Genomic DNA, 12575 nt, shown 5'->3' with positions numbered 1-12575 from the left:
TGAAAGGCCTTCTCAAAGACCACTTTCTTTATGTTCATATATTTTACAAGTGAGCTGACTGACAATAATTTTCCCCAAGTTTATGAAATCGCGACAAGTAATAAAAAACAAGTAGAGTATCATTTCCACGAGAATTATATATCAAATACCAAAATTATGTTAACCTACTATTATTTAAACGGCAATCAAGGGAATTATTTTAAGAAATTAACTTCAACAAATAAAAGAGAATAAAAAGAAATTAAGCAAGGCAATTTTTTTGATAATAAGAAATCAAGGATTAAAAGCTACTAGGGATTTTGACTTCACTTAATTCTATCCAATTTATTTTATTCGTTTGATAATCAATTTTAATTGTTCAAGTAGGACAAACAACCCTAAAATCACTAATAAGCTCTCCCAATATATTGTTAGCTATTTTAACCCGATCTAATTATCTATCTTCCAATAGTGCAATCAAACATGAATTAAATCACTAAGTTTTACGATTTTTTTGTTAAATCACTGTAGCACGGGTACTGTAGCACACTTGTTTCTCCATCAATACCATAACCTTTTCCACCACGCCATCACACTAGCGTGCTGGACCGCACGGCTAGCGCGTGCTAGGCTTTGAGTTACCAGGATGGATGTAGCACGGGCTGTGCTTAGGTGAACATGCCTTTGAATCGATATCATTATATGGCACGGGCGTGCCATATAGCACTGCTAGGGCGTGCTAGGCTCTGAGTCTCCAAGCTGATTTTTCCTTGATTCTTGCATGGGCATGTTGAGCCGCATGGCCAGGGTGTGCCAGCCTCTAAGAGTTTTGCTTACTTTGCTCTTTTCTATATGAAAATCCTACAAATTTCTTCAAGATTAAGTGAATTGTGTTTCAAGGAAGCTTTGAACAAAAACATAACTAAAACTGAATAAAAACTAACTAAAGTGATTAAAACTACTAAAAATCCTAACAAAAACTATATTAAAAATATTATAAATATAACAGCTATCAAAATTCTCCAAACCTAAACTATTGCTTGTCCTCAAGCAACAAAACTAAAAATAAAAGAAAAATAAAAGCTAAAACAAACTAACAAAGCTAATTTAATATGGTTGGGGATAATTATTTAAAACTTAAAAAGTATCAAAAATTATTATCATGAGAATGAATCAAGCGTTTCCTATGCTACTTATATTCTTAGCAAAAATTCAATTATCAACAGAACACATTCTTTAATTTAATCATGAGTTAATAAGATTTTCAACACCAATTTATTGAACATATGACAAATAGAATATGAATTTTCACAAAAATTATTTAACCTCTAAATAAGATGTTTTAACAATATAAGTCCAACATTTCCAAAGGCAAAATTAGTAATCCCTTCTTCACATTGAAATGCACATAATCAAAAAGATCAAAAGGTCTTTATTTAGGTTATAATGAGGTCCTTAGAGGTATAATTTTAGCTAAACAAAGAAAAAGGATAAAAGGATAGACAAAAAGTGCAAACAATGCAAAATATCAAGATTTTCATCACATCAAAACAAATTTTTATTTGTAAAGGGAGATTATCTTGAAGTTCTTCACTAGCTTAGAATTATAGACACTTTAGCAAGGTTTCTTCATAATTTATTGATAATTTTCCCTTACTTCAATTCCCCAAACTTGAATTTTTGATTGATTGTTTCTTTTATGAGGTATTTCTCTTTGAGTTTTTCTACTTGCTTCGCTTGCTAGTATTAATGGAATTTTCTCTCTTTTGTTTCTATGTTTTAATACGAATCAAATCCTTTAATTACACATTATTGCACTCAGGGTAAGAATTTAAATTGGTTTAATGGCTAGGTTTAATAAGGGTGAACAAGAAAATTTTTGGTTTATAGGCTTCAAATTGGTTGCAAAAGTCATAATTTAACTTAAGTGGCCTAGGCTAAATATGGAGTACAACAAAGAATGCCTAAATCATCTCTTTCTAAATATAAGCACTTGAAATTTTGCCTCAAAGGGAATTCTAATTTGTTCTAGGAATGCCAATGAAATAACCCAAATTTTTATTTTTAAAGATTTTTCATTTAAATTTAATAAATTGACACCCTGGAAAATATATTTAATTATTTAATTTCAAATTAATAATTCGTATAGTGTTTAACCGATCCGAAAACCGGCTGGAAATTCGAAAACCAATTGAAAACCATGATTTGGACCGAACCAAACCTGAATCAAACCAAACCAGCTCAATCCACCCGAACCACTTCTAGAAGTCTCTTCCCTCTATATCTAGCGCATGCCTCACTCTCCCCTTCCCCATTCCTGCGCTTTCCGATCACCGGCGACACCACCAGCACACTGTCACCGCCATCTCCTCCTCCTTCTTCTTCTTTCTTTCTTTCTTTCTTTCTTTCTTCATCCACATTTGCATTTCCTGGCGAGAGGCAGAGTCGCAGCAGAGTTGCGCCACCCACGCCATCGAGCGCCACTGCCGCTCCTCGCTGTAGCTCGACGTCGCCAAAGCTTGCCATTCCGTCTCTCTCTCCGTTCGAACCAAGCAGAGGCAGTAGCTTAGAGAGGACTGCATTTCGACCCACCTACTCCACCAGATCACACCACCTCCTTGATCTGTCGCGCCACAGCTCCGCCGTTGCTCCAGCACGTCTCTGGCCACCAGGAATAGGCTCAGCGAGCCTCTGTCGCACTGCCAGCAGTCTTCTTCCTCCATTAGTTCAGTCACGCTTGCCTGTGGTCACAATTTCAGTTGTCGCTCTCCACGATTTTCTCCGTCGACACCACCGCTTGAGATCGCGTTTCATCTGCTTGTAGTTCCGGTGAGCGCAGCAACCTGTTTTGGTCGACTCAGCGCCATTGCTCTCACCTGCTCTTCGTTCCGGCACGCGTAGTCTCTATTTTCGGTCGAACAAATTTCAGCAGCAATATATTGGGTATATAAATTTAATTTTTGGACTATTTTTAGAATGTTCTTAGTTTTGTGATTAGCTAATTTACTTTGCATTGATTACTTTCTAGCATATATATTTCATTAGTGTTGATTTAATTAAGGAACATTGATAATGATATATTAATATAATTAAAGTGTGGATTAAGGTAGTTTAGATATAATGTTAGTGTAAATTATAATGTTGGTTGTGTGGTGATGTTGAGATTGGAGGATGGGAAATTTTATTTGATTAATTGCCCGACGGATGGGCCGTGTGGATTTAGTTGAATATTCGATAAACTGTTGATATTTTAACAGGTGGATAGTTCGATTTTTAGGGGAGGTGCTGCCGAAATTTCGGCAGAAATTAAATTATTTATAGAAATCAAATATGTAGATAATTTATTAGAGCGATTCTTGTATTTCCTATTTGTCTGATGTAGTCATTTTCCATGTGCTATTCTTAAATTCCTTAGATCGCTCGGACCCGTCTAGTGCTCCTCCTGGGCAGAATCAAAGCTAGAGCTTCGTTCTCCACCACTGTGAGTAATAATAAATAATGCATATCAACACTGCATTTGCATAACATTTATTTATAAACATTATATTTATATATTAACAGTATATTATTATGCGTATCATATAAATATATTATGTCACTATTACTATATAATAATAATTTTTATGGTTGCACATTTGGGTGGATATGGTGTAATACATTGAATGAATTGTCTGATTATTTGTGCTGTGATTATACTGTGATTTGTTTGTGTGGAATTGGGATGAAGTGGGTCACCATGGGTTTGTGAGACTGTTACCGTTATATGGATCCTAATTATGATTACCGTTGGCCGGGTAAATGGAAGATCGGCGCCCCCGTGTGCACCTACCGTTACCGTTACCGTTAACCACAGGATGGCCGCTCGTCGTTGCACACCTGATAGTCTAGATTTGATCGCAGCCTGCAGGGTGACCTCCTATTGTGAGCGCCTGATGATCTAGATTGGATGGAGACCACCGGGTTGCCTCCTGTTGGTACGGAAAGAAAAGAGAGAATGGAAAAACAATGAGAGGGCTGGTCAAGTGAGGATTAGACCGGTTGGCCAGTATGGGGGATCGGCTCCCTGGTGCACACGTGAGTGGATGGGCCATATGGGAGGACGGCTCATCGGGGGTTTCGGTGACGCCACTGACTAATTTCCACGTGATGTGATTATTTGAAGATGATATTAATTGTGGGTGCTGATGTTATGCCATATGATTGACTGTTGTGTGTTCATTCAGTATATTAGGGCGCATTTTGCGTGACTGTATGTGGTGTGTATTATTTATTATTATTCACTGAGTTGCAAAACTCACCCCCTTCTCTCCAAACTTCTCAGGTAGTAGGAAGCTGCTGATTCAACTGAAGCTCTGTCATTTTCCTCGCAGAGCTACAAAAAGTAAATTTATAACTTTTGTTATTATGAGTTAAAATTGTGTTATTAAATATATACACTACTCTATTTCCAAATTATTATTGAACTCTGCAGATATAGGGTTGTGTATTTTCAATTGGGCTTTTCCATATGCGTTGTTTTATAAATGATTTGTTGTATAATTAGACGCAGGTGAATCAGTAGGCCCATATTATGAATGTGATTTATCATGATTAGGCCCAAGCTACACCTATTTGAGATAATGAAAATTGGGGCCGGATTGTATAACACTTATCTATATTTATATCCTAACTGGTATGGGCTTACTGTTCCTATTAAATGTCGTGGCATGTATAAGTTGAGTAGTTTAGGCTTACTACGGGCCTCGGGGGCCTTAAGCTTACCTGGGCCCTAGTGCCGGTCCGGCCCACGGAGACGGGTCGTGACAGCCAAGGTTAAATAAATTTTGATTAAAACATTCCTATATATCATAAAATCGCAAAAAAAAAAAAAAAATCGTGTTCTTGATCTTTAAAAACAAATAGTTAAACCAAACAATCATGATGTTAAGTCAAAAAAAAAAAAAAAAAAAAAAAAGCTCAAAAGCAACTAGCTACAAAAAACAACTGAATTCATCACAAGTTAATAGATTATGATAATTTCCAAGCTTGCTCATAATTATTCCAACCATATTAAGCTAATGAAATAAATAAAACTAAAATTTCCTTTCCCCCAACTTAATCTAACACATTGTCCCTAATGTGCTTAAAATCAATTTCCCAAACTTATCATATTATCAATAACGTGCCAAAAGAATATGAGAGCTCAGAAACATTACCATCACTGTATTGAAGAATACAATAAAATTTGAAGGAAAAGATACGATAAGAGTTGAGTGCTGGAAATTATCAAAGCTATGAAAAAAAACACTAAACACAAGGAAACATAATATCCAAAATACTTAGTACAATTGAATCACTATTTGGAGTTGGCTAGCAATTCCCTGATATTGGCTTTGCATGGTGTCTATTCAAGAGTTGAGGCTCCCATGCATAATTTCTATGGACAGGAACCGGTCAGATATCATAGTCTCCATTCCATTAAGGCGAGCATCAAATATGTCCATTCTAGACATCATATGTGTGAGAACTTCATCGTTAGACAAATCAGACGCTCCCTGAAAGGAAGGGCCAGCTCCAGAGGTACCTGCACAAAAAAAAAAGTACCAAAACTGGGGAAGGATTGCAGATTATCTTCCTCCAGATTAGTATCTCCAGCCTCTTTAGCTTCCTCATCATCAGAACTCTCTTCTCGGGATCTCACAATACGGTATGAATCCCCCTACCTTCTCTGCTAATTTCATATGCACCATGACATCTAAGTCAAGTCTAGTACCCTTTCCATCTCCCATAATGTCATAAACTGGTCGAGCAGGATGCAATATAGGTCACAAAACACCCCATCATAATAGCACCCTTGTCTGCCCTTGCTATTCTCGCCCATCGTTAGCATAATCAATAGCCAACATTAATAAATATCCCCTGATCTATTGCCTAGATAAAGTGTAATTCATTTAGACTCAACACTCCATCACTCTAACTACGCCCAAAAATTATGTTGGCCAAAAATTTGTGAATATACCGATAGGCTGGGTTTCTCAATTTAGAAGCTTTTGACAATCTAGGATTATAGTTATTCTCCCCAGTCAGTGTTGTCCATGTGCTTCGATCTCTAAAATCTTTAGGTATTTGGTTAAGGGCATTTTCAGTGGGGAATCCAAAGATATGACTAATTTCGTTTATTGAAAGCTCATAATTTCTCCCAAAAAGCCTAAACCTAATTTTACTAGGGAAATTATCATGCAACAGACGAATAAGAGCAGAATATGCACTTAAGAATTCTAAGGTCATTGGTGCATAAATAAAGTCTTTCATTGCAATAAATTGTTACCACCCAATGCGCTTAACAGGTTCTAACACAACATCTCTAAGCCCTACTTTTGCTGGAGCAGATTCATCAATAAAATGATTAGGTAAAATAAGATGAAGAGAGAGTTCATTGTACCTTGCCTATTGTTCTGGCGAGCCGAACTCAAACGGAGGAGGAGTAAGAGCCGTAACAGGAGGAACTGTGGGAGGAGGAACCGTTGGCCGGATTCTAGCAGCCACTGAAGCGGCTGATCTGCTTCGTTTGTATCTTGGAGGCATGATGAAAGAAAGAGAAGAGAAAAGAAAAGGGTTGCTAAGCTTTCGATAAAGAGAAAAAGAGAGATATGAAGGAGAGGAAGAAGGGCGTGCTTTGAGAAGAAGAGAGAAAATGGATGTGAGGGGTTAGGCGTGCACTTTAAATAGGGAGGCAATGACGAGTTGCACGGTAACTAAAAGGGCGTGTTGTTTTTAAGAACGTAGATCTGAAATGTGGCACGAGCGTGCTACGTAGCATGGCTAGGGTGTGTTGACTTTTGAATCTTTGAGGCGGTGGCTAGCATGGGCGTGCTATGGTGAGCACGGTCAGAGATCGACATCTCCTTGAAGCATGGGCCTGCTACCTGGCACGACTTGTCCGTACTAGAGCCTGTGACCTGTGAGAAAAAATTGTCTTACCTGGCACGAGCATGCTGATGAGCACGGCTAGGGTGTGCTAGAGTCTGACCTGCGAGGAAAAAATTGTCTTACCTAGCACGGGCATGCTGATGAGCATGGCTAGGGCTGCTAGAGTCTAAACCTAGAGGACCAATTTTGCACCTTTTGACAACACCGAAGTGCTAGCTAGCACGATTTGGGCATGCTAGAGCCTGTGCCTCAACTTTTACCTAAAAGAACTTAACTAAAAATAGAAGAACAAGCATGATTAAAATTTTTGGGAGAATGATAAAAAGAAATAACAAAAATAAAGCAAAATAAGAGAGATGGGGAAAAGAGTATGGGTTGTCTCCCACAAGTGCTTTTGTTTAACATAGTTAAACTCGACGTACTAGACCCAATTTAGGCAAGATTAAGCAAGACTTATAGTGGTTTTGAGTGGATCAAAGTCTCCATTTTGGTAAACTTTCACTCGTTGAGCATTGACTTTGAAACTCCGGTTTCCATCCACTATTTCAACTGCTCCATATGGAAAAATTTCTTTGATCGTGAATGGTCCCGACCACCTAGAGCACAATTTTCCTAGAAAAAGGCAAAGTCTAAAGTATAGAGCAATACCTATTGGCCTAGCTTCAAATTTCTCAAAATAATGTGCTTATCATTCCACTGTTTGGTATGGTCTTTATAGATCTTGGCGTTCTCATAAGCATGAAGTCTCATTTCATCCATCATATTCAATTAAAGTAACCTTTTTTTACCAACCTCTTTGGTATCAAAGTTAAGGAACTGGATTGCCCAATATGCCTTATGCTCTAACTCAACAAGAAGATCACATGCCTTACCATAAACCATTTGATACGGAGACATTCCAATTGGTGTTTTAAATGCTGTTCTATAGGCCTAAAGTGCATCATCAAGTTTCTTGGACTAGTCCTTCCTTGATTGGCCAACTGTGGTCTCCAATATTTTCTTGATCTCTCTATTAGTTACCTCCACTCGTCCACTTGTTTGAGGGTGATATGGGTACCTACACGATGAGTAACACCATATTTTGAAAGAAGAGAATCTAAGTAATTATTGCAAAAATGCTTACCTCCGTCTGTGATTATTGCTCTTGGAGTACCATGACGTGTGAAAATGTATTTCTTAATGAAGCTCATCACACTCTTAGCATCATTGCTTGGAAGGCAACAACTTCTGCCCACTTTGAGACATAATCCATCGTTACTAGAATGTATTGGTTGGAATAAGAAGATGGAAACGGTCATATGAAATCCGAGCCCCAAACATCAAAGATCTCCACTTCAAGGATATTGTTTAATGGCATCTCATGTCTTTTGGAGATATTTCCTAACCTTTGACAATGATCACAAATACGGACAAAGTTAAAAGCTTCTTTAAATAAGTTAGGACAATACAAACCCCTTTCTAAAATACGTGCTGTCGTCTTGCTTGCTCCAAAATGTCCTCCACATTCCATTGAGTGACAAAAATGAAGAACACTTTCCATCTCTTCTTCCGGCACACATCGTCTGAAGAGTTGGTCAGTATAATCCTGGAGCAAGAAAGGCTCCTCCCAATAGTAATATTTAAGATCATGAAAGAATTTTTTCTTTTATTGATAAGAAAGATTAGGAGGAGTAATCTTGCAAGCAAGGTAGTTAACTATATCAGCATACCACGACGCTTGTATATTTACTAGAAGAAGAAGATGTCCATGGGGAAGTCTTCATTAATTTGCAACTCTGCTTGCCCTTCTTCCCGCAACTCAAGCCTTGACAAGTGATCAGCTATAAGGTTCTCGGTTCCCTTTTTATTACGAATCTCCAAATCAAATTCCTGTAAGAGAAGAACCCAACAAATTAGTCTAGGCTTTGCATCTTTTTTTTCTAACAAATATTTAATAGTTGAGTGGTCAGTATAGACGATTTTTTTAGCTCTAATTAAATATGCTCTAAGTTTATCAAAAGCAAAAACAATAGCAAGAAGTTCTTTTTCAGTGGTTGCATAATTTAATTGTGCATCATTCAATGTACGAATAGCATAATAAATGACATGCAACTTCTTTTCTTTTCTTTTCTTTGCCCAAGAACAGCTCCTATAACATGATCACTAGCATCATACATGAGTTCAAAAGGTAGGCTTCAATCTGGTATAGCAATGATAGGAGCTGAAATTAATTCTTTCTTCAACCTGTTAAAAGCATTCAAACACTCTTAGTTAAAATCAAAAGGAACATCCTTAACTAATAAATTACAAAGAAAACCCCTTACTCCTTTTAATGAATTTGGAGGTGGTGGCTTTTCAATTACCTCTGTCTTGGCTTTGTCCACTTCATCCCTTTTTCCGAGATTTTATGCCCTAAAACAATACCTTCACTAACCATAAAATGACATTTTTCCCAATTCAAAATAAGGTTATTATCTTCGCATCGCTGCATCACTAGAGAGAGGTTATAGAGACAAGAATCAAAAGAAGAACCAAACACAGAAAAATCATCCATAAATATTTCAATAAAGTTCTCAAACATGTTAGAAAATATGGACATCATGCACCTTTGAAAAGTCGCAGGAGCATTGCACAACCCAAAAGGCACTCTTCTATAAGCAAAAGTACCATAAGGGCAAGTGAAAGTGGTCTTTTCTTGATCCTTGGGAGCTATAGGTATTTGAAAATACCCTGAATAACCATCTAGAAAGTAATGATAAGGGTAACTGCAAGTCTTTAAAGCATTTAATCAATAAAAGGCAAAGGAAAGTGATCTTTGCATGTTGCTTTGTTCAACTTTCGATAATCAATACACACACACCAACCTATGATAGTTCTAGTAGGAATTAACTCATTATTCTTGTTAGAAACAATTGCCATACCTCATTTCTTTGGGAAAACTTGAATCAGGCTTACCCAACTACTATTCGAAATTGGATAGATAATGTCAGCATCCAAAAGCTTCATGATTTCAGCTTTGATTACTTCCTTCATGTTTGGATTCAAGCTCCTTTGATGCTTTATTGGAGGTTTGTAGTCTTCTTCCATTAGGATCTTGTGCATGCACACATTTGGACTTATTCCTTGCAAATCTGAAATTGATCATCCTATGGCTTTTTTATGCTTCTCTAGAACCTGCAACATGTGACATCCTACTGAATCGACTCATTGCATAGAATCGAGTCGAGTCGGGCAGAACTAAAACCCGGTTCGAGCCATTAGAGTCAAGAGTGGGGTAGTATGGGATTTACTATAATCATGATAAGAAGTGGACTTACTTGAATAAAACAAAAAGATCAAAGTATAAGGATTAGGACTTACTTGCACTAAACTATAAAGGTTAGGTATTAAGTTGTAACTTATTAACAATTGAGGTACCATTTGGTAATTTTACACACAAAATCATTGAAATTCTAGAGCCTACTCGTGATTACCATTTCATTTTCCTTTCTTCGTCCTTATCTTCATCTCCTTCATCTCCTTTCCTCTTCCACCTTCCTTCCTCCATCAATTTTAATGGTAGTGAAGATTTTAATGGTAGGTAAGCAATAATTTCAACCTCTATTCTATCCAAGTAAGTAAATCTTCTTGAATTTCATAATTGAATCATTTGGTGATATTTGTATAGGTGAAGTGAGTTCAAAGTAATAGAAAAAGGAAGCTAAAAAGAAGAGCTCAAGCTTTTTGCAGTGAAGGTTTGATATCTCTTTTAATTTATCACTTTCCTTGCATGAAAACTTGTGTGGTGTGTTGATAATGAGAAAATATGTTGCTTAATGTTGAGTGAGAGAACTGGAAATGGTGAGAAAGCATGGGATGAAATGAATAAATGAAGTAGATATTGAGTTTATGCTGAAATAGGTTTTGCTGGAAATTTTACCAGTAACTTCCCCTTGATTTTGACCCTATGTAACGATGGAATTAGGAGGTGGTCTAGAAGAGTTATTTTTTCCTATATGTGTTAGCTTTCCATGGGTTTTTTAATCACCTAAATCAAAGTTATAAATTGAGAGATATGTCCAAAATAGTACAAACTGTGCAGGCTGGAAACCAACAGTCTGGGCGGACTGGAAGTTGCTACTGTAGGTAAATATTTGACTACCTTACCAACGTAATTAAGAGATGTGATAAGAAAACTTTGTACCTTAATGTGTTAGCTAACTAGAGAATGTAGAATCACCTAAATTAGAGTTATAAATTGAGAGCTATGACCTAAAGAGTACAAACTGTACAGGCTGGAAACCAACAGCTGGGCAGACTGGCAGTTGCCACTTGAGCTCAATATTTGATTACCTTACCAACGTAATTAAGAGATATGATAGAAGACAAATTTTTACCTTAATGTGTTAGCTAACCATAGAATGTATAATCACCTACATTAGAGTTATAAATTTAGAGCTATGACCAAAAGAGTACAAACTGTGCAGGCTGGAAACCAACAGCTGGGCAGACTGGCAGTTGCCACTTGAGCTTAATATTTGACTACCTTACCAATGTAATTAAGAGATGTGATAGAAGAAAAATTTGTACCTTAATGTGTTAGCTACCGTTAGAATTTAGAATTACTGCAATTGGAGTTATTAATATAGAGTTATGCTAGAATTTGTGAAACATGTACAGGCTGTCCTGTCAGATTTCAAGGCTACATTAAAAATGATATTGGGATGCATATGTAGCTTCATGCAACCTAAGATTATTACTGAATTTTAACCTTCTGAGTTGAGTTAAATTAACAGCAATAATTTCCTTAATCTGACCGGTAGAAATTAAGTTATCTAATGAGTGGTACGAGTTGCATTGCGGGTGTACCAATTAGATTTCCATGCCAATTATTTTTACAAGTTATCAATTGTGTGCAGTTACTTCTATTTATCTATGAAAGCCTCATAAAGCTTGAAACAAGTTAGAAACATACAGAATGAGATAGCATGCAGGTAAACAGTATGGTTTATGAATTTTATGACGAATGTAATATGCTTCTGTTTTGTATTATTGCAATGAAATACCGATAATATGCTCCATTGAGGTTAGGTAGAAACCACATAGATAAGACTATGTCGAGACATAGGATAGCAGATCTGCGCCCCATATAGTTTGGTACTCCGGCTACAGGCCGTTGAGTGAATATGAGTATATATGGGCCATAGCAGCCCAGCCATACAGTAGTCATCCAGTTTCATACAGTATTCATACAGTTCTTCTTATCACTTAGTTTCACTATAATCTTATGGAGCCATACAGTTATGAGATTGTATTATGTATAAATTATAAAAGGTGCATAATTCATACAGCATAATGACCAGCAGGTAAGATCCTGAAAGTATATTGATATGTGTGATTACATGTTTATTTATTTATTTCTTATTAAGTTGAGATATCCACTAAGCTTTATTTGCTCAGCGAGTTACTTGTTTTAACTCGCAGGTTCTAGGTCTGGACTGTAGAGAGTCATCGTACAACTGCTGCAGTTCATCTTTCGAAGACCCAGTCTTCAGGGTAGCTATTCATTTTTGATATTTTGGTTCTGTCTATTCTTATCATGGCATGTACAGGGCACATAGTTGGGCCCATTTCATTTTGGAAACTGGTATAAGGTCTTGTAAATAGTAAGTACATATCTCTATTTTACTAATGTAAAAAGCAACAACATGATATATTATTCAGCATAC

General features: G+C 36.8%; 1 long non-coding RNA gene across 1 annotated transcript; it reads left to right on the top strand.

Annotated features, from left to right (window-relative positions):
- Positions 1 to 2309: 2309 nt before the first annotated feature.
- Positions 2310 to 4472, top strand: LOC105636078 (uncharacterized). Its single transcript, XR_001046944.4, has 3 exons — positions 2310 to 2922; positions 3395 to 3460; positions 4301 to 4472. It is a non-coding gene; the product is annotated as an uncharacterized LOC105636078 (long non-coding RNA).
- Positions 4473 to 12575: the final 8103 nt, after the last annotated feature.

The sequence above is a fragment of the Jatropha curcas genome, chromosome 6, assembly GCF_041381405.1.
Source record: "Jatropha curcas cultivar XTBG-Jc1 chromosome 6, XTBG_Jcur_1.0, whole genome shotgun sequence".
In the NCBI taxonomy this organism is placed as follows: Eukaryota; Viridiplantae; Streptophyta; class Magnoliopsida; order Malpighiales; family Euphorbiaceae; genus Jatropha; species Jatropha curcas.
Note: the sequence above shows the minus strand (reverse complement) of the source record. Positions and strands in the feature narration are given on the sequence as shown.